We start from the raw sequence: 20,176 nt of genomic DNA, 5'->3' as shown, positions 1-20,176 counted from the left end.
ATAATTGTTATTTTAATTTTAAAGAGAACGGAGGGATGCACATACTTACACATCTCTCATATTCTGTTGTAGAGTGACCCATACTTACACATGTCTTATATTGGATTGTAGAATGAGCCTCTAGGTTCAATAACTTTCACTAAAATGTATAGAAACATCTATGAGATCACTATAGTTTTGCTAAATGAAAAAGTCAACAAAGTAAATACTTTGACAAACATTTTTTAAATATGAGTCCGAGATAGAGACTCTAAGAGAAAATGTTTTTTCAACTTCAATTTTCTTAAAATTCTAGTGATAAAAAACTCTTATGTCTCACTAATATTTTAAAAATGACCAAAACATTATATAACTCATAAAATTTAATTCTATTTTTGATAATATTTCTTTTTCTTATTAATAATAATAAAACAAAATTAATTTTGATTTTCATACTTTAGCTAGTCTAGATATATAATTAATAATCAAACAACCTTGTGCAATATTGCTTTGGTAAGGTTACGGTCACACATTGACTATTCAAAGGCACAGACGGGTCCTGGCCCCACTAATTGTCAATAAGGGCCGGACCCGCAAGATCCCTTATCTATGAATGGACCACACTATTCGTACGGTGCTATTCCAATGGAATGTGGTAAAGAGGGGCCGAGAGATTGGCATATTATTTTCGCATTACAGCAGCACGGGACTGATGACGTAATATTGAGGTCATGAAATTATATCTAATATTCTGTGATATGCTTATAGCTTTCTGGATCTTTTTAATATATGTATGTACGTAAATATATAAGCCCATTTTTTTACTTGAGTGTAAATATATAATGCTTAAATATATACATATCCTTCGCTGCATGGAAGAGTACTGTGTAATGTCAGCATTTGAAATATAAGTATTTTGATTAAGTACAAGGAGCCAAATAGTTATTGTTTACAATAAATGGAAGAGGTTCACAAATTAAACTAAGACGATACTGCCATGCCTTGAAAATCTACCATATGCAAATACCAATCAGAAATTCATAAAAAGAAACACTGTATATGATAATTATAATTTATAGATACTAAGGAGCTTACATGTCTCTAACAATGGACCATTATTTTGTGAACAAAGTGATTTTGCTTCACAAACGTTGCAAAAAAATGTTTCACCAAGATAAAGTGTTCACAGCTATCAAAATCTCAAATATAATTCTAATTATTTTTATATCTGCCTAGACAATAAAACAATCTTATCTTATCTGTTTGGATAATAAAACAATCTTATCAATCACCAAATATGAATTCCTAATCTTATCCATATCTGACCACTCCTCTCTATCCACCTCCAAACAACAACACAAGTAAAACATCATGGATAAAATTTTAATACAAGTTCCAACACAACCTTCTACTAAATCATGCATTCTCTATATTCATTGAAGACAAACCTTGCAACAATTAAGCAATGGAAATCAAACTAGTTCGTGAACTCAACGGTTTGTATGATGCTTTATCTGACATATGAACATAATAAATCTAACTACTATCCATATGGGTTATGATGCTTTATCTGACATATGAACATAATAAATCTAACTACTATCCATATGGGTTAGTTCGTGAACTCAACGATTTGTATGATGCTTTATCTGACATATGAACATAATAAATCTAACTATTATCCATATGGGTTATGGATTATGTTGAGTTAGATAATAAATCTATAAATCATTTTTTGAATTGTGTTAATTGCAAGAATTGATTTTACATTAACCACCTTATATGGTACAACATAACATCATCTTATTGCTAAGTAGAATAGCCAAGTGTAACTGAAATAGAAAAAGGAGAATTAAACATACAATGATTTGCTGAACAATGAGTATCATCCATTCAATCACAACACAACCAACGAAACAACATTGGTTACTCTGCAACATATAATTGCAATGAATTAAATAAAAAATAATAATAATAGAGACATGCATAATGAACATAATTGCTAAAAAAAATGGTGAAATATGAGGTTCTATGTGCCAAATTATACTTGTTGTGTTGGAATATAAGTTCAGAAGGGAAAATCATACAAGCTTGAATGCACTATCACGAAAACAACAATACCTCAGGGTGATTTTTTTAATGAAGGGATAATTTTTTCAATCAAAACAAATTTAATTGAATCTTCATGCACATAGGCTTCCACTTTACAACTCATTAAAATTTGGCACAAATTAAAAAATCCAGGTTTGCTTTTAACCCAAATTTTAATTTTGGCTTTCGATGGAAGTATTAAATATTTGTTAGATTCTTACATTTTAGTAATATTTAACTAGTAACTTAACTAATTAGACTAAAGGTACCAACACCATATTGCAAGATCTAAACCTCTTCCAAGCACCTAGTGTCGTCAAGTTCTCCTACTCCAACCATTAATGGACTTGATATTGAAACAAAGCATTAGATACTCTGATGACAATTCACTTAGACTAGCACATCAAGAAAAATACACTTCCACCTAAAGGTTTATAAAGTCTCCTCATTCTAGGATACTATATGGGCTAAAACAACAAAGTCATGCCATCTATTAGGTATGAATATGTACCTTCAAAGTGATTTCATGAATCAAAGAAGGAGGAAATTTTTAAAACTAGAAAGAGGATAACGGGATAAAGACTCTCTAAAAGCTTTCTCGTGATTGTTGAGCTTCCAAACTCCATGATGTCCCTCAAACACATGCTCTTTGAGTAAATTGTTTCGAGGTGCATTAGAGGCTAGTCCACATTTTCAAGATACTAGACTCCCTTGAGGAGCAATTTGAGGAGTTCAGGAAGAATCTTAATTAATCTTAATACTAAGTTATAGATATCAATCCAACTCCAACTACAAGAGATAGACTGGGAAGTTGGCTAGAATCAAACTTGACATATAACTAACTGTAAACCTAATGAATTCATATTCAAAACAAAGATCAAATAATGAGGTAGCCAATAATTTGATCGACAATGATAATGCAAAAGTTTCAAAGGTTAACTATCTTCTTTTCAGTTGAAAATAAATATGGAAGAGCTCGACGAGGCTCAAAGAAACCCATTTCTTTCAGAAGCTCTATATTTAGCTATGTCTCTTCTTGTGAAAATTTTATAATACTAGGGTGAAAAAATTGGTTTAAACCTATCTCATTCTACAATTGCAGTATAGATAACGGTTTAAATACAAAAATAAGGTTAACAACATTAGCTATAACTCAGACTCAAATACTTAAAGAATATTTAAAGGAATTTGTATTGAACTTGTGGGCATTTTGGAATTTACTCATAGGTGCGAAAAAAACATGTGTTTTTATCATGAGAAACAAAAAGAAGTGAGGAAGGAATTTGGAAGAAAATTATTGTTTCTATGTGGAGACTTTGAAACTTGTATGGGTGATACATTTGGGCTATGAAAACTCAATCACAAATCTTGATTATACTACTATTGCACAATATCAATATGCTAACCTTGCACCTTCAAACCTCTTTCTTGCTTCCATATAAATATCTTGAAATTAGGCAAACTGAGGCCGACCACGGAATAGTTCCTTCCATTTGAGAAAAATATTCCTGAATTCGAGGATACCTACAATTCAATACATATGAGATTTAATAGAATCTAATTATTGCTTTCTTTTAACACAATCAAGCTGAACACATTTTTTATTATCACACTGGTGACTTTTTCCTTCCATTTGAGAAAACTAGTCCTAAATTCGAGACTGGGTTTGTGCTATTGGGAAAGATCCAAACTTACTTACTAATTAACTACCTTGGTGACCTTTTCACAGGTTTTGTTGGGTCTCCTCAGTGTGTGGAATGTATCCTTTCTTGGGTATCCAAATACGATAAATATTTTCAAGATATTAGTAGAATGTAATTGGCATAAAAAGTTATTTAATTACCTTTCATAAGTGTTTATTCTAGCTTTCCAGCCTTATAGCATTTCCTCCTATATCAATATTTTAGGCTATCTCGCCATACACTTAGGCCCTATAAAATTTTGTATGACACATCCAGTAGGTAAACTTTGGTCTTAGATATTTTGTGTTGTCCAATTTTGTGCACTTGAGTGTTTATGGTCTAAGATCATCTCTTCCATTTGTAAGTTTGAATGGGAAGAATTAAAGCCATATAACACCAACTGAAAGATAGTATGGAAGGATGGAAAAAACTTCAAAAAGTTATTTAAAGGATGAAAACCTATTTGAATTTTACAAATAAATAAGCAATGGAACAAAAACATTCAGAAACCATGGGTAGATAATGCTTAAATATCAATATTAAATGATATTAAAAAATGAAAATATAATAAATGATGTTAAAAATTCAAAACATTTAAGGTAATAAACTTAAAACAAATATAATATTTAAAATATAAAATTCAAATACACAGTTAAAGAAATAAATTTAATAAATTTTTTAAGTTTAAATACCAAATTAATAAGAAATATTGATTAATGATGTCAATAAGAATCTATGATCAATGATTTTATTGGTATGAGCAATGTATCTATTTAAAAATTGCTAAATCATTATTAATAAAGGTCAATGCTTGCTAATAATGATTGTTAAGTCAGTATGAATAAAAATCAATGATATTGACGATATAAGCAAAGTCAGTATGAATAAAAATCAATGATATTGACGATATAAGCAAAATCAATGATGTTGATGATATAAACAAAGCATTTATTTAAAAATTACAAAGTCAATAATATAAACAATAAATCTTTTTATATATTATTAATGTAAACCGTATGAACCTTGCATATAATTATTTAAAATAAAATAATATACATAACAACAATGTATTCAAAACATCACTTCCTATTATAAAATATTTTTTTATTTAAATTTTATCTTCATAATATTTAATATTAATTTATATATATATATATGTGTATATTATCTTCTATTTCTATGAATTTAATATATTTATTAAATTATTTAATAAAATTAAATATATCTATATAAAATATTTATATTAAATAAAAATGTATTAATTATTTTTATATCAAAATATTATTTAATATAAATACAAATAATTTAATAATTATTAAAATTATATTTTTATAAATTTCAAACTTTATTAAATTAAATAATAATAGTTGGTTTTAAATTAATAATTTTCTTATCTTTGAGAAAATGGTTTGTATTTATACATATAGAATGCAATGCAAATTGTAGTAAAATATATTATAGTTTGAATTATTTTTCAGGCCGAAAAAAGCTATATTTCATTTATATCAGTAATATAAACAAGAATATTATATCAGTTTCTGAACTTCATACATAACTCAAAACATACTAGAGATTTATCCCGAAGCACAAGCCAAAACTGGAAGACGAAAATGCTCCACATATATGAGCCTATAATAAAAACCCAAACATTATATTATAGTGTTAACTATATAAAACATATTTTCTTATTATTTTAAGACCATTTTAGTTGGTTGGACGCTAAATTTTCACAATGACTTTTTATTAAAACCTTTTGTCCTTGCGCACGGAACTCAGAAACTCATTTCATCACTTTTCCCTTAATTAAGCATTAATTATAAATGTAATTTAGTGTAATATAAGTAGAATATAACGGTGAAAGTATATTTTAAAATTGTTTTTGTTTAGTTAAGAAATTAAAGTAAGATTAAGATTTAGTATTAATTAATTTTTTATTTTTATTTTTTAATTATTAATAGGTAATTTTAGTAATATGGATTTTTTAATATTAGTGATGAGTCAATTTACATTAGCAGATAACAACTAGTAGTGGTTATCCTGATTGTTAGTTTGACCATTGAGTTAAGATAAGTTTTCCCACTTTGTAAAGAAAAAAATGAAATATAGAAATAGATATTTATTTTAATCATGGATCGACCAAGTGCAAAAAAATCAAATTTCTTGCTATGCAAACATCTTTACTAAAAACTATGAAAAATAATTTGTACTTCAAAAGATTTAATCCCTCTACTCACTTCATAAATCCATTATATATATATATATATAATTTAGATTACATTTTTGAATGCAGAAATAAATACAATATCTTGAAAGTTTTGTTGGACACTTGGATTGTATAGATTACACCACTGAAATTTGTAATTATAGCCAATATTTATTAGATTTTGGACAAAATAAACAAAAATAATGTACTTGAAAACCACCAAAATATAAGTAGTAACACTACTTTAAAAAAATTTAACCATAAAAATTTATACATATATACCCAGTTCATATTGAAATATTTTATTTCATATAAACACCTAAATTTTTATAATACTTTTAACTAAAATAATCACATATCAGTATTTCTATTTTTAATATAATATATATCATTTTTATTTTAAATATATATTATTTTTATTTTAAAATAAAAATAAGATACCCTATAAACTATAAAATTTACGTGCTAGAATAAAATTCATAAAATATATATATCACAATTTTTACTTTACATGAATAAACTTAAGGCCAGCCTTAGCTTGTTACCCACTAATTTTTGCCGGTAAAATTTTATTCAAACATTGGGTTCCCGGAAATGCTAGCTGGAAACCCATCATAACATATTAGTAGCTGAAACATAATAATATTACAGCATATCCTGCACGAGCAAAACATATGATTCAAGGATTTATATTTGATTTTCTTTTAAGGAGATGGAATGTGTAAATCGAATATATATATGATGGTCATATTATATAAAATTATTATTTTAATAAAATATAAGAATGGTTCTTTACAAAATTTATTATAATTATTTTAAATAATTTCGTCGACAAATAATCTCTCCATAAAAACATTAAGCCCCGTGAGCATTGACTTTATGACATGCAATGGAAAATATGAAAATACTAAATTTTGTGATTAAAGACTTTTTAAATCAACTTGACGTGCACCTAAGAATGGTCATTCTTACGCTACGCAACTAAGAGTCCTTTTCTGATGTCGAATGGAAAATGTGAAAAAACTAAATTTTGTGATTAAGAATTTTTAAATTCACTTTACCTCACCTCATAAACATCATTCTTACAAAACGCGCAATTTATAGTGATTTTTCGCGTAGTCTGAAGTGGAGGAGTTGCTCTGAAAGTTATGGAAATTCCGGTTATATTTAGAGAAAATTCAGCAAGGATTTTTGTAAATCCAAATTATAATTGTTAAATTTCAAAATTTTAGGTGTTTTAGATGTTTTTAATGGCGTTGAATCCATTTCCACCATCAAAAATATGATTCAAACACTGTCTCTATAAGATTTTTTGAATTTTTTTATCTGGATTCCAACCACTTTTAGCGGTCCAGACATTTTTGAATTTTTTTATCTGGATTCCGACCACTTTTAGCGGTCCAGACAATTCCTCTATCTCATTAATTATTTTCTTCTTTGCACCTCTTCTAAATATATCACGTTGTTTATAAAATTCACAATTTTGGCAATACATGAAGAGTATTTTTTCCCTCTCTTTTGAAAGCCATATCACATTATTTAGAGAAGGATATATTATTTTGTTGATCCAATCTTTTTCATTCAAAATCTTGCTATGGTAATATATCAAAGGCTTTTTTCATTGTTTTTTATTTTTATTTTTTTACATGTTATGTATTTTGAGAAGGATGCATTAAAATTTTGTAACTGATTTTATTTTTTTATTTTTTATTTTTTTCTTTTGGAATGTTATGTATTTATAGAAGGGTGTGCCATACCGTTTATAAAATCCTTTTCATTCAAAATTTTGATAATGTATTTAAAAAAATTAGTCTTTTATAAAATTTAATAATTTTTTTTTTATTTTTTTATTTTTCTTTTGTCTCCGAAGAATAAAAAATGGGGTTTTTTCTTTATATAGGGTCGAGATCTTGACCGTTATGATTATAGTCTCCTAAGTGCAACCACTCTATCCCAAAACATCACTCATAGTGGGGATTGAACATGAAACCTTTCACTCACATTTACTTTACATTTTTCGTAGAGGCTTTTTGTGATTAATGTTGTACAAAAAAGTTTTGACTTGAAAACATATATAAAAAATATGAAATTCAAATACCATCAAGGTATCCCTTATGCCATCAATATAAATGATCAACCTCATTTGCTTTTTGATTGCTAATATTCATGATAGGTATGAAGAATTTTCTTTTAAGGAAATTGTAGAAGAGGTCGCCCTTCTAGAGTTTTTGAGAAAAATTCTTATGTGGGGAAAGATAATTATACAATATATTTCAAGAAAAAACAAGTATTGTCGTTTCCTAAATATTTTTGTGAAGAAATCAAGCTTTCTACCAAAAAACAATTTTCCCTCCTTCAATACCATCTTGCTTGTTAAAGTGGTTTAGAAAAATGAGTTGAAAGGCCTAACATGGTGGGTAATGGAGAATGAAGAGAAGATATGATAGTAAGTATGTTAAATGATGTAAGCTTAGAATGGGAAAGGAGGATTTCCTAAAGCGGAGACAAGATCAAGATCAATGTAATAGTGGTAGGAGTTAGTGGGTATCATTTTTTATTTTAAATGGAAAAAAGGAAATACATCAGGAAACTTACCATGTTCAAATAATAGAGTGGAAGTTTTGCCTCTCTACCAGAGGTTCTTCATAAATGCATTTAAAAATACAAAATTAATTTACCATGTTCAAATAATAAATTGGAAGTTTTGCCTCTTTACGAGAGGTTCTTCATAAATGCATTTATAAATACAAAATTAATGATAATTTGGAATTTTAATCTTTAAAATTATGAAAACACAAACTAATCAATGTAAAACTAGGCTCACAAAATCCATAAAAGGAAGAAAGAAAATGCTTGTTTTGAAAATATAGATTATTACCATGTCATGGTTAGTGCATAACAAAGTGAATGTAGTATCAAGAAAATCACTCTATATTGAGAAAGGAATGTTGTAAGATGTGTAAAAAGGAATGTTGTAAGATGTGTAAAGAATCAGAAGGATCATAATGCATTTAGTTAATAAATAATTATGAAAAAAATGGAGGGAGTTTCTTTTTTTTTGTTGATGCAAACGATGAAATCTATGAATTAGTTGTGGTTATTTTCTGGCACCATCACTTAGCTTGCTCTTCTATTAAATTTACATCTTACGGAGAACTAAGCATAACTTAATTGTAGATTTTGAAATATTTTAAAAATTTAATACATATAAATGAAGCCAAATAATTAACTTTACTCACATATATCAACATTTTAGAATATTATGAAATAGACAATGAATGTAATAATGATTGTTATGAAAAGTACCTTATAAGGAATGCATAATTATTCTTCTCAATTAGTATTGCCAATGGGATATTATGGTTAAGTAATGTAATGATGGTTTAGGGTGGTGAGGGTATGTTATTTTCTTGAGGTGTTCTAGAGGGAGGACTCACTCATGCTTCTCAGCGATTTCTATATTTATTTTGGTGTTGGATTTTCTCTTTTGTATATCCACGTGGTTCTTAAGAAATATCCTTTTGTATTTTCAGGAATGGAGGTTTGTATCATTTGGATACTCTTTATTAATCTCTCTTCATTAGTCTCGTGGTTCATTTTCTAGGAAACTAGTGGAAATTGGAGTGGATTTGGATTAACTCTAAAGTTTGGTGGTTGAATCATCATGTGTTCTACTCCATTGCTCTTCTAAAAAGAAACTACTTTGAGTATGGGTCATAAGCATGGAAGACAGTGAAAAAAGTGTGAAATATTTCAAATTTGGCACCAACTAAGGGTGCACAAGCCAAGGAGTCGATGAAGGAGCACATGGAGGTTCCATAAAACCATAGAAACATAGATAATCACATTTTAGAAGTGACCATAGGAGATGTGGATGAGGAGAATATCAAGGACTCAAATAATCAAAAGAAACATTTTTGAATAATTAGTTAAAGGTCACAATAGAAAACGTTCATGAGTAGGAGAGACATGAGTGAAGTGAAATCTTACATATCACTAATATTGTAAAGAAAAATAAAAAAAAAATGTTACATTTTGTCATTTTTTCTTGTATAAGATTATTGCAAATTAATTTTTTTACTTAAGTTCTATTTTATAATAGTTATTATTATTTTATGGGGCTACCTTAGTTAGTGATAGCCCTGTAGATGAAATATTATGTGTGAGGAGGTCCATGGTCAAATTCTCAAAATTCGTCTAGGCATATGTACATGCCTAGAGTTTATAGTTGTACTTAGCCGTTGGAATTGACCCCTTATCATGCTAATACGAGGTTGTCCCAATTACAAGTTCTGGATTCTTGTAATAAGAAAAAGCAATTACTATTATTTTATTTTTCAAGTTATATAATGTAAATATGTGTGGAATTACTTATTAATATTGTTTTCTCTATTCACATACCTTTAACAATTTGCAAAATAATTTTTCAATTTTCATATTATCATATTACTAAATATTTATTTCAATTAAATTTGCTATTATAATATTTACTTTGTATGAAATTTAAATTTAAAAATATTTATGATGATGATGATGGTTAACGTCCACTGAGACCAAACTTTGGTCTATCTGACCTAAAGAAATGAATTATTTAGTTTGATTTAAGTTTTTATTCCTATGCTCAAAAAGCTTGGAGAGAAGCCTCTTGAGCTCACTATAATTTTGACATCGTAAAAGGCTAGGAATGTCAGTGTTGCAACAAAGATTATGAAACTGAGATCTAATGTGGTTGTATGCATGGCATTCTAAGAGGAAGTGATTTTCATCCTCGATGTTCATATTCTCACAGAAATGGAAGATCCTTTCCATCCATGGTGTTTTAGGAACTGCCCAATGACCCATTTCACCATGGATCTCATGAGAGTTCGTTCTAATCTTGGCTATATTAATTTTCTTCTTTGAGCTAGTTAAAATAGACAGATACTTGTTTTTCAAAGTAGGAGAGACACTCCCCTGAAGTTAGAGAAAGAAAGGTAGAAAGCAAAAAAAAAATTTGCTATGCACCCCGCCTGCAAAACTTCTGAGAACCCTAAACCCTGATCGCCCCTGACGGCTCGAGCTGCGCCGTCGGACTCCTTCTGAAAGCCTTCAATGGCTAAGCCGGTAGGAGGGGCGGGCTCTGCCCCCCCTCCTCTGAACACCCCAAACTCTGACATGAATCAGAACGAGACTCCACTGACCCCTTCTGGCACTGTCCATGAATCTGAGCAGGGAGGACAAAGGACGAATGGAAAAGAGATGCCCACAGCTCAGCCTGAAGCGATGGATACAGAAAAAGAGGCGCACCAAAAAGCCTCTTCGTCACAGCCAAAGGCGACCTCGGCAACCTGTATTCCGAAGGCCGTAGAACGCATCAAGGTTGATCTGCCAAGTCATCGCATAAACGGTGAGATCCAACACATGCAGGATCATGCGTTAATAGGAAAGTTTCTTGGATTCTGGCCTACTGAAAAGGCCTTGCAGGGATGGATAGCATCAAAATGGAAGCCCAAAGGACAGGTTACTCTGCAGCTTGGACCGAAAGGCTTCTTCACAGCCATCTTCCATTGTGTGGAGGACAAATCGCGGGTATTCGAAGGCGGCCCATATTTCTTTAACTCCTCAGGACTCTATCTCACGGAGTGGAAGCCAAGATTTAACCCTGATAAAGAAGACTTCAGCTGGGCTCCAGTATGGATACGAATGTATTCCCTCCCAGTGGAATACTGGAAGGAAGAAACGCTTGCAGACATTGGCAACAAACTTGGGACCTTCATCAAAGTTGCGGCGGAAACAAAGTCCCGCAAATACACCTCGTACGCCAGGATCTGCGTTCAGATGCACCTGACCAAGGCTTTAGCTGACTCGGTAAGTCTCTTTCACGATGACTTTGAATGGATACAGCCTCTAGATTATGAGCATATCCCCTTTCGCTGCCGTAAATGCCATGAGCATGGACACCTCTTCCGAGACTGTCCTCTAAACCTGCAGTCTAAAGCCTCTTCCAATGAAACCATCAAAGACTCGGAAGGCTTCACCAAAATTCCTAATCGCCGTAGGCATGCCAAGAAAAGCCAGGCAGTCCCTGATATTGCCGCCAAATCGGATTCCCAGAACAGATTCTCTCCGCTTGCTTCCCAGGATCCGCAGGACCTACCTAGCTCTGATCCCCTGGAGAATATTACTCTGCCTTCATCTTCCCTCCATCCCTCAGCCCCCATGCAGTCCTCTGATCCAGTTTCTTCTCGCCCCTCACCTCAACAAACGGCGGATAATACAAAAATGGTTTCAGATCTTAGCCCCTTACCCTCAGACAAGGGGAAATCTGTTCTAGATTTCAAGCAGCAGGCTTCAGCCATGGATCTAGATGCAGCTCTTGCTCTAAGTCTACAGGAAGCTGCAGATGAGGACGATCAGAGCTCCCCTATCATCATGGAGGAAGATCCGGAGAATATTATCCTAGAGGGTCTTGATATCTTCAAACTTGAAACGGCCTGCAAACAAAAAGAATTTAACTCCATTCCCCCTTGGCAAATAGACAGGCTTGAAGGAGTCTTGACCAAAGTGCAGCACAATAAAAGTCTTGGTATACAAGGAGGAAGCCCTTGGGATGGAAAAAAAAATCTCAAAGAAACCAAGAAAAGGGGACGTAAGACAGACCTTCAGAGGACCATAATAGTGGGAGAAATACTTGTGGAATCGGGGCGATTCCCTAAGTTGACAAAGTTTTATAAACCCAAACCTCAGTTTCCATGAAGCTCATCTCCTGGAATGTGAGAGGACTCAACAGCCCCTCAAAACACCGGATGATCAAAAACCTGATTCAACAAGAAAAACCATCCATAGTTTTTCTTCAAGAGACAAAAAGTAGCAACACAGCTATTGATAGAATTCGAAATAAGATTTGGGCAGGTAGCAGCTCAATTTCAGTTGACGCCTCAGGGGCCTCAGGCGGACTAGCCATACTATGGAATCCGCAGACTCTTTCACTATATGACTTCCATGCCACCCATCACCTCATTCAAGCGTCCTTCCACCTCATCGGCACCAACATCCACGGGCATCTCTCAAATGTGTATTTTCCGCAAAATATTCAGCAAAAACTAGATCTGCTGGAAACAATCTCTATTCTAAATGAGAACAGGCAGTTCCCCCTCTGGATCGGCGGAGGAGACTACAATATCATAAAATCGATGGAAGAGAAAACAGGAGGCAGAACCAGGCTAGAGAGTGACAGCAATGGCCTCAGAGAATTCATTCAGAATAATCAACTTATGGACATTCCAACCTCCAATGGAATTTTTACTTGGACTAATAAGCGCAGGGGCATTCATCATATCGCCTCCAGGCTCGATAGGTTCCTCCTGTCGGACAATGCAATTCATTTGGGCGGGGACTTCAACGCGTCAATCGTACCCCAAGGAGGATCTGACCACTGGCCAATTATGTTACAATGGTCTAGGCCCGGTACTCGCTGCAATCGACCCTTCCGATTCGAAGCCTTCTGGCTTACAAATCCAAACTTCAAGACAGTGGTAGAAGAAGCATGGAAATCTTTTATCCCGCCAGAGGGGGCCAAAATGTATCAATTCCAACAAAAGTTGAAAAACTTAAAACAAGTCCTCAAGGGCTGGAATCGCACACATTTTGGCAACATACAGGAGAATCGCCAGAGGCTGGAAAAGCAAATGGAAGCACTTCAACAAACTTTCATCCGAGAAGGCAGAACAGAGGAACAGACACAACAGGAGCAGATCCTTTGGAATCAAATAGAAGAACGCAGGCAACAAGAGGAAATTCTCTGGCGTCAAAAATCCAGAATCAGCTGGCTAAAAGAAGGGGAGAAGAATACCAAATTCTTCCATAAAACAGCCATCCAAAGGCGTATGCACAATAACATCACTTTCATAAACAATCAACAAGGGGAAAGAGTAGAAGCACACGAAGATATGGAGAAGGAGTTCACAGGCTACTTTCAGGATATCCTCAGGGAGCCCACAGGTAACAGAGATGAGGCAATCAGAACTATCACGCAACACATTCCTCGAATCATAACGGAGGACCACAACAACAAACTGCTTCAACCTACGTCACTAAAGGAAGTTGAAGAAGCTATGGACCAACTTAAAGATGGCAAGGCTCCCGGGCCGGACGGCTTCACAGCCAATTTCTTCCATGAATTTTGGGAGCTCATCAAAGCTGAAGTATGGGAACTAGTGGAGGAATCAAGAATTATGCATTGGATTCTCCCTGCCCTCAATACAACCTTCATAGCATTGGTTCCAAAAGGTGAAGAACCGAGCAAGCCTGAAAATTATAGACCAATAGCGCTATGCAATGTAATCTACAAGCTCATCTCAAAGGTCATAGCGAATAGGCTCAAACCTCTCCTTCCACTACTCATTTCTCCAGAACAGACGGGATATGTAGAAGGACGGCAGATCATGGATGGAATAATTCTATCAAATGAGGTGATTCACTCATTAAAGCTTCTAAAAAAACCAGGTATGTTACTAAAACTGGATCTCTCTAAAGCCTTTGACAAACTCAGTTGGAATTACATTCAAAAAATGCTATTGGCTTTTGGTTTCAGTTCTACTTGGACCAGATGGATCATGAACCTTATTTCCTCTCCCAGCATCTCCGTCCTGCTGAATGGCTCTCCCTCCTCTCCCTTTCGCCCCTCTCGGGGCATCAGACAGGGGGATCCTCTCTCACCTTTCCTCTTTGTTCTAATGGCAGAAGGGCTCAGTAGGCTTCTCAAATCCGCTGTTTCCTCCCAAGCTCTAAAAGGAATCTCTATACATGGTCTTCCTCCTCAGTCCCATCAACAGTTTGTTGACGACACTATGTTATTTGGTCATCCTTCATCACAAGAGGCCTCTGTCTTCAAATCCCTGCTTTCCCTCTTCTCTGAAGCATCAGGCACTTCCATCAATGCCTCGAAGTCTCAGCTCTTCTTCTTCAACACCCCCCCCTCTACGCAAAGAAACATTGCCAGAATTCTGGGGTATACCATATCCAAGCTTCCATCAAAATACCTAGGGGCACCCCTTGCGGACTCTGTCGTCAAACATGCCTCCTGGAAGACTCTACTAGATAAATTAGAATCAAAGCTTTCGTCATGGACTTTTCGTGCTCTAAACATGGCCGGCAGACTGGTCTTAATTAAATCGGTTTTACAGGCAATGCCTTTGTATCTCTTTTCCATTATGGCAGCTCCAAAATGGGTCCTTAAAACCATTCGCAACCTTCAACGCAACTTCCTATGGGGTTCCTCTGGCTTGAACAGAAAATGGGCTCTTGTTAACTGGAAAGAAGTCTGCAAAATCAAATCAGAAGGCGGTCTAGGCTTGCGAGATCCTCTTCAAAGCAATAATACAATGGGAGCACGAATGTGGTGGAATTGGATCTCCAAGCCACACTCACCATGGGCCAGACTATGGCAAGCAAAATATGCCCCGGGTAGTCAATGGAAAGATCTTATCAGAATCAGTTCCACAACCCAAGGATCACCAATATGGAACACTGCAAAGCTCCATAGCAAGTTCATTCAAGAGCACAGTTTCTGGGAAATTCACTCAGGTACGACGGCAAGGTTCTGGGAGGATTCATGGCAGCAACTCCCAAAGCTGGCAACTTTATTTCAAAAGCCTCTTTGGCAAATGCAGATGCAGCAGGCGAACCTTACTTGCGTTCATCAATTCTGGCAACAATCCTCAAATCATGACTTCCGAATCTGGAAGCAGGCCAGCCTCTGGCAGATGGACTGGCAGGGAGAAACGTACTCTGACATAGATCAAGAACTTATCTACAGAAGAATCCGTTACTCCAACCAGCAGGACCGATTAAGATGGGGTCACACGCCCAAAGGAACATTCACCACTAAAGAAGCTCACCAATTGCGCTATTCAGAAATCCAGATAGACAAGGACCGAATATGGGAAAAAGTCTGGCAACCAGGACTATGGCCCAAAATTTCAACTTTCTTATGGCTTCTTAGTAAAAGGCGCATACTCACTTGGGACAACCTGTTAAAGCGCGGATTCATTGGGCCATCAAGATGCCCAAATTGTAATCTCCACTCTGAGACCATCAGTCATTTAATGGAAACATGTCAGCTAGCTACGCAACTCTGGAAGAAAGTTGAAAAATGCAACATGAGATCGGAAGCAAGGATGGAGGATGTAACAGAAAATATAAGGAAATGGACTAAGAACCCTTTTAAAAGCCCGCTTCTCAATTCTCTGTGGAGTCTAATACCAGGCTTTCTATACTGGATTCTCTGGAAGGAAAGAAACTATAGAATCTTCAATAACACCTTCAGGTCAATAGATGCTCTGTGGCTCATCTTCAAAAAAAATCTACAAGAAACTCTTGCTATCAGAACCTGGTCTGCTACAGATCTGCCAGACTCTCCAAAGGAATGCAACATTCTGAAAGAATGGAATTTGGACCTCTCCTTTTTAGCAAAGGTCAGCACCCGTCCCACAATTAGTACCACCTCTCCAGCAAGCTGGTCCCCTCCAGCAAACAACTCCTACAAGCTGAATTTTGATGGGGCTGCCAAAGGAAATCCCGGGCCTACGGGCTTTGGAGGAATCTTCAGAAGCCACACGGGAGCAATACTGCATATATTCTATGGATCAATTGGCAAAGATACTAACAACGCAGCAGAACTGGAAGGACTCTGGGAAGGCATCTGCATAGCAGAACAAAAACATTTCTTCCCTCTGGAGGTTGAAGGAGACTCTCTTATTCTTATAGCTGCTGCAAAAAGAATACAGGCAGGTTCTTCAGCTGTCAAGGTCGCATCAAGCTGGAGATTGCTGAGCAGGCTGGAATCACTGGAGGAAAAGCTACAAAATCCCCTAAGCATAGCCTTCCAGCATGTAAGAAGGACAGCTAACCAAGTAGCAGACAGACTGGCTAACCAGGGTGTATCTCAGCTAATTCCATACTTCTCAGGTTCACTTGATATGGTAGATGATGACCAACTCAAAAAGGACTGCATTTCTTTGGTGCAGAAAGATCTCTCCCTCCCGGATGCGGGTGCTTAAGGTGAGCGGCGGACAGATGGGGAGTCACATGGGCAGGGGTCAGCCCATGTGTGACACGCAGTACCTCGCGGGATGTAAGAGAGGTTCGCATGCTGGAATATCAACGAGGGCATTAATGCTGGTCTTGTCTTCCATAATTCGTCTCCTGGCTAACTGTGCGATGGCGATTAATAAACCGGGAGCTCCTGCTACACTTGCGCATTCTTCTGCAATCGTCTGGCATTCCGCTGCAACACTGGCGCATTACTCGGTGGAGCGGGGGAATGAGCAAGGGCATTCATGCTTTGTGGCCAATTCAAAGACTGTCACAAGCTTGAGAGCAATTCCCAGGCATTGTGAGCCAAATTCGGCGGCCCCCGTCCTAATTAATCCCTCCTCTCCGGGTTTCTACAAGCGGGTTCTTCTTTATCCAGCAATGCGGGGTGAGAGACTGAGAATGTGCAGTAGACGCGGAGGCTCTCGCGGACGGGCTACCACTCAGAGGCCTGCCCCCATTTCTCCTTCCTCCTCCGTCGAAGTTACATCTGAGCAGCAGCACCTCCATGGTAACAGAGCCGAACGAGGCAGAGGGCTGGGGAGCGAACGCATAATTGATTGTGGACATGAGGCGCATCCTACGGTCAGGTATCGAATACCCTGCACACTCGCCAATTCTACTTTTATTGTCTCTGTAACTGTTGAGCATTGTGATATTTTCAGAGATCAGGCAGAAGCAACTCTGGAAAACCCACCTCAAGTTCAAGGGGCAGTGCCTATAATTGACCTGCAACGCCCTGTTAGGGAAAGCTCCCCCTTAGCTACTCCAGCAGCTCTTGCGGGTCAAAGCGAGCCTGTTCAGGGTCTCCCTTCTAGTGCGGTGGTCCCTCTCTCCGATTTTGACGACTCTCTGCAATTTGGGTGCCGAGTTGAGGAAGCGCCCTACACCACGGACGATGAATGATCAAGTCAAGCAGTTCGCTCTCGGCAGCCTAGGCCGCAAGAGCATCACTCTGTCTTTGAATCCTGTGTTTATGTATCGGTTCGGCAGTATGGGTCTGTATGTCTATGTGTCGGCAGTATGGGTCTATATGTCAGTCAGTCCATGTTTAAGCGGTGCTCATCATCGCCATGTTTGTTTATCTCAGCATGTCCCTGTTACGTACTATTTAGAGTCACTGTTTCGAGTCTTAGGAGAAGACACAACAGAAGATAGTAATCCAAATTTTGACTGTGTTCAATTTTGGAAGGTGTAAATCTGGGCAAACTGTCAATTTCTAGGCAGGATTTACAAGGCCATGGCCTTGTTGTAACTCTAATGTAATTTTTGACCTTTTTGTACTATAATAGAACTAGCCTTATTTAGAAAAAAAAAATAGACAGATACTTTTGATCTTCTAGGGTGGGGTTGATGACCTCCTTATAATATCTTAATTTTCTTTTAGGTGCTAAATCTTTCTCACACCACATTTTTTCTTTGAACTTAGAAGTAACAATATTTTTAATTTTATTAATGTTTTGCAATGCAACATTCTCGTCGATCTCGCAATGGTTTAACCAGGCCCTAGTGTTTTTATACCAACCTCGTTTAAGCTTTAGGTGGTTTTGGCTGGAGTTTAAAGCTAGCTTAGGAATTCTATTGTCTCCTATGTTATTGAGTTTGTGCTTGTACAACAGAAGCCTAGTCATAGCTAGGCTCTGGATAGGGGAAATACACACTTCTATAAGGAGAATAGGACAGGGTGTATTGCTTTTAATTTTGAGGTTATACGTTATAAAACGCTTCTGTATTTGCTCAATCTTTCTCCAGGATTCTCTAAAGATGTTGCAACCCCAAACGTCACATCCATATAAGATAACAGGAGTGACCAAAGTTTCAAAGAGGAACTTTCTATCCCACATTACGAGGTTTTTCATTTTACAATTATTTTCGAGACCAAAATAAGCTTTCCACCACCCATTAATCATTTCTCAATGCTATAGTTCCAATTGAGCTTGTGATGAATATCAATTCCTAGGTACTTGTAAGAAGACACTTCTTCCAAGTTACTAATGTCATACATAAAATTAGCATAAGTGTCCTTCTTGGATTTGATAAGCATAACTTTTGTTTTGTTAGTGTTAACAGTCATATACATGGTAGAGCAGAAATCCTTAAGAAGTCTAAGTTGCTTATCAAGATTAGATGGGCACCTTGCGAGAAGAACAATATCGTCAACATAGAGAAGAAGGATGATGACTATCCCAACTAAGATCGTGCTAGCACAACCTTCTTCCTCTAAAAAACCTTCTAGCTTGTCGATGTAAATGCCAAATAGGGTAGGGGAGAGGGGGAAACCTTGTTTAACTCAGATATTACACTTAATATCTTCGACCACCCCACATCACTCTTTAACTTGGAAATTACATTCTTGTATAACCTTATAGCGGAAGCTCTCAACTCAAAAGGAACCGTTATCTCTTCTAATCTATTCCATAGGTTGTTTCTAGGAACTATATCGAAAGCCTTTCTAAAATCCACAAAGCAACAAAAGAGATTGGATTTATCATTGCAACATGCCTCCATAATGATCCTAAGCATAACGAGGTGGTCCGTTGTTGAGAGTTGCCTTCTAAAACCTGCTTGGCCTTTAGCCTGCTTACCTTCACTTTCAAGTCATATGCTCAAATTATTTTCAAAATTAATACCATATAACTTGGCTAAGAGAGGGCTGATCATAATTGTCCGATAATTAGAGGGGTTATTTGTATCCCCCCTTTTAAAAATAGGGATAATGAGGCTCTGAGTCCATGGTTTAGGGAACCCTTGCTTGACCGCTTGATTGAAAAGCTTGTGGATGTGGGGGATGAGGAGATGACCTCCAATTTTTAAGATTTCCACCTGGTGACCTTCAATATCCTTAGCTTTCCCATTTTCCAAGTGTTTAACCCCAAAATCAATGTCTTCTAATGAGAAAACTTCTTTCATTGTGAGCAGGGTTTCAAAGTTAGCCATGACATTTGGAGATTCATAAAGCTTTTTAAGATAGGAATTCGAGTCGTGTAAAGCAATTTTATTATTATATTTAGTTTTCTTAGTTAGAGTCTGCGTCCAAAATTTCTTAGGAGCTACCTTAGAGAGGTGTAAGAGACTCGTCTTTTACGAATATAATGTATTTTTTTCCTTTTAGTTAGGGCTTTGTATATTTTTATCTTGCCAATTTTAA

This window comes from Pinus tabuliformis, chromosome 2_1 (genome assembly GCF_031772625.1).
Source record: "Pinus tabuliformis cultivar Carrire ecotype Pingquan chromosome 2_1, CPIR1, whole genome shotgun sequence".
NCBI lineage: Eukaryota > Viridiplantae > Streptophyta > Pinopsida > Pinales > Pinaceae > Pinus > Pinus tabuliformis.
This window is presented reverse-complemented; position numbering follows the sequence as displayed.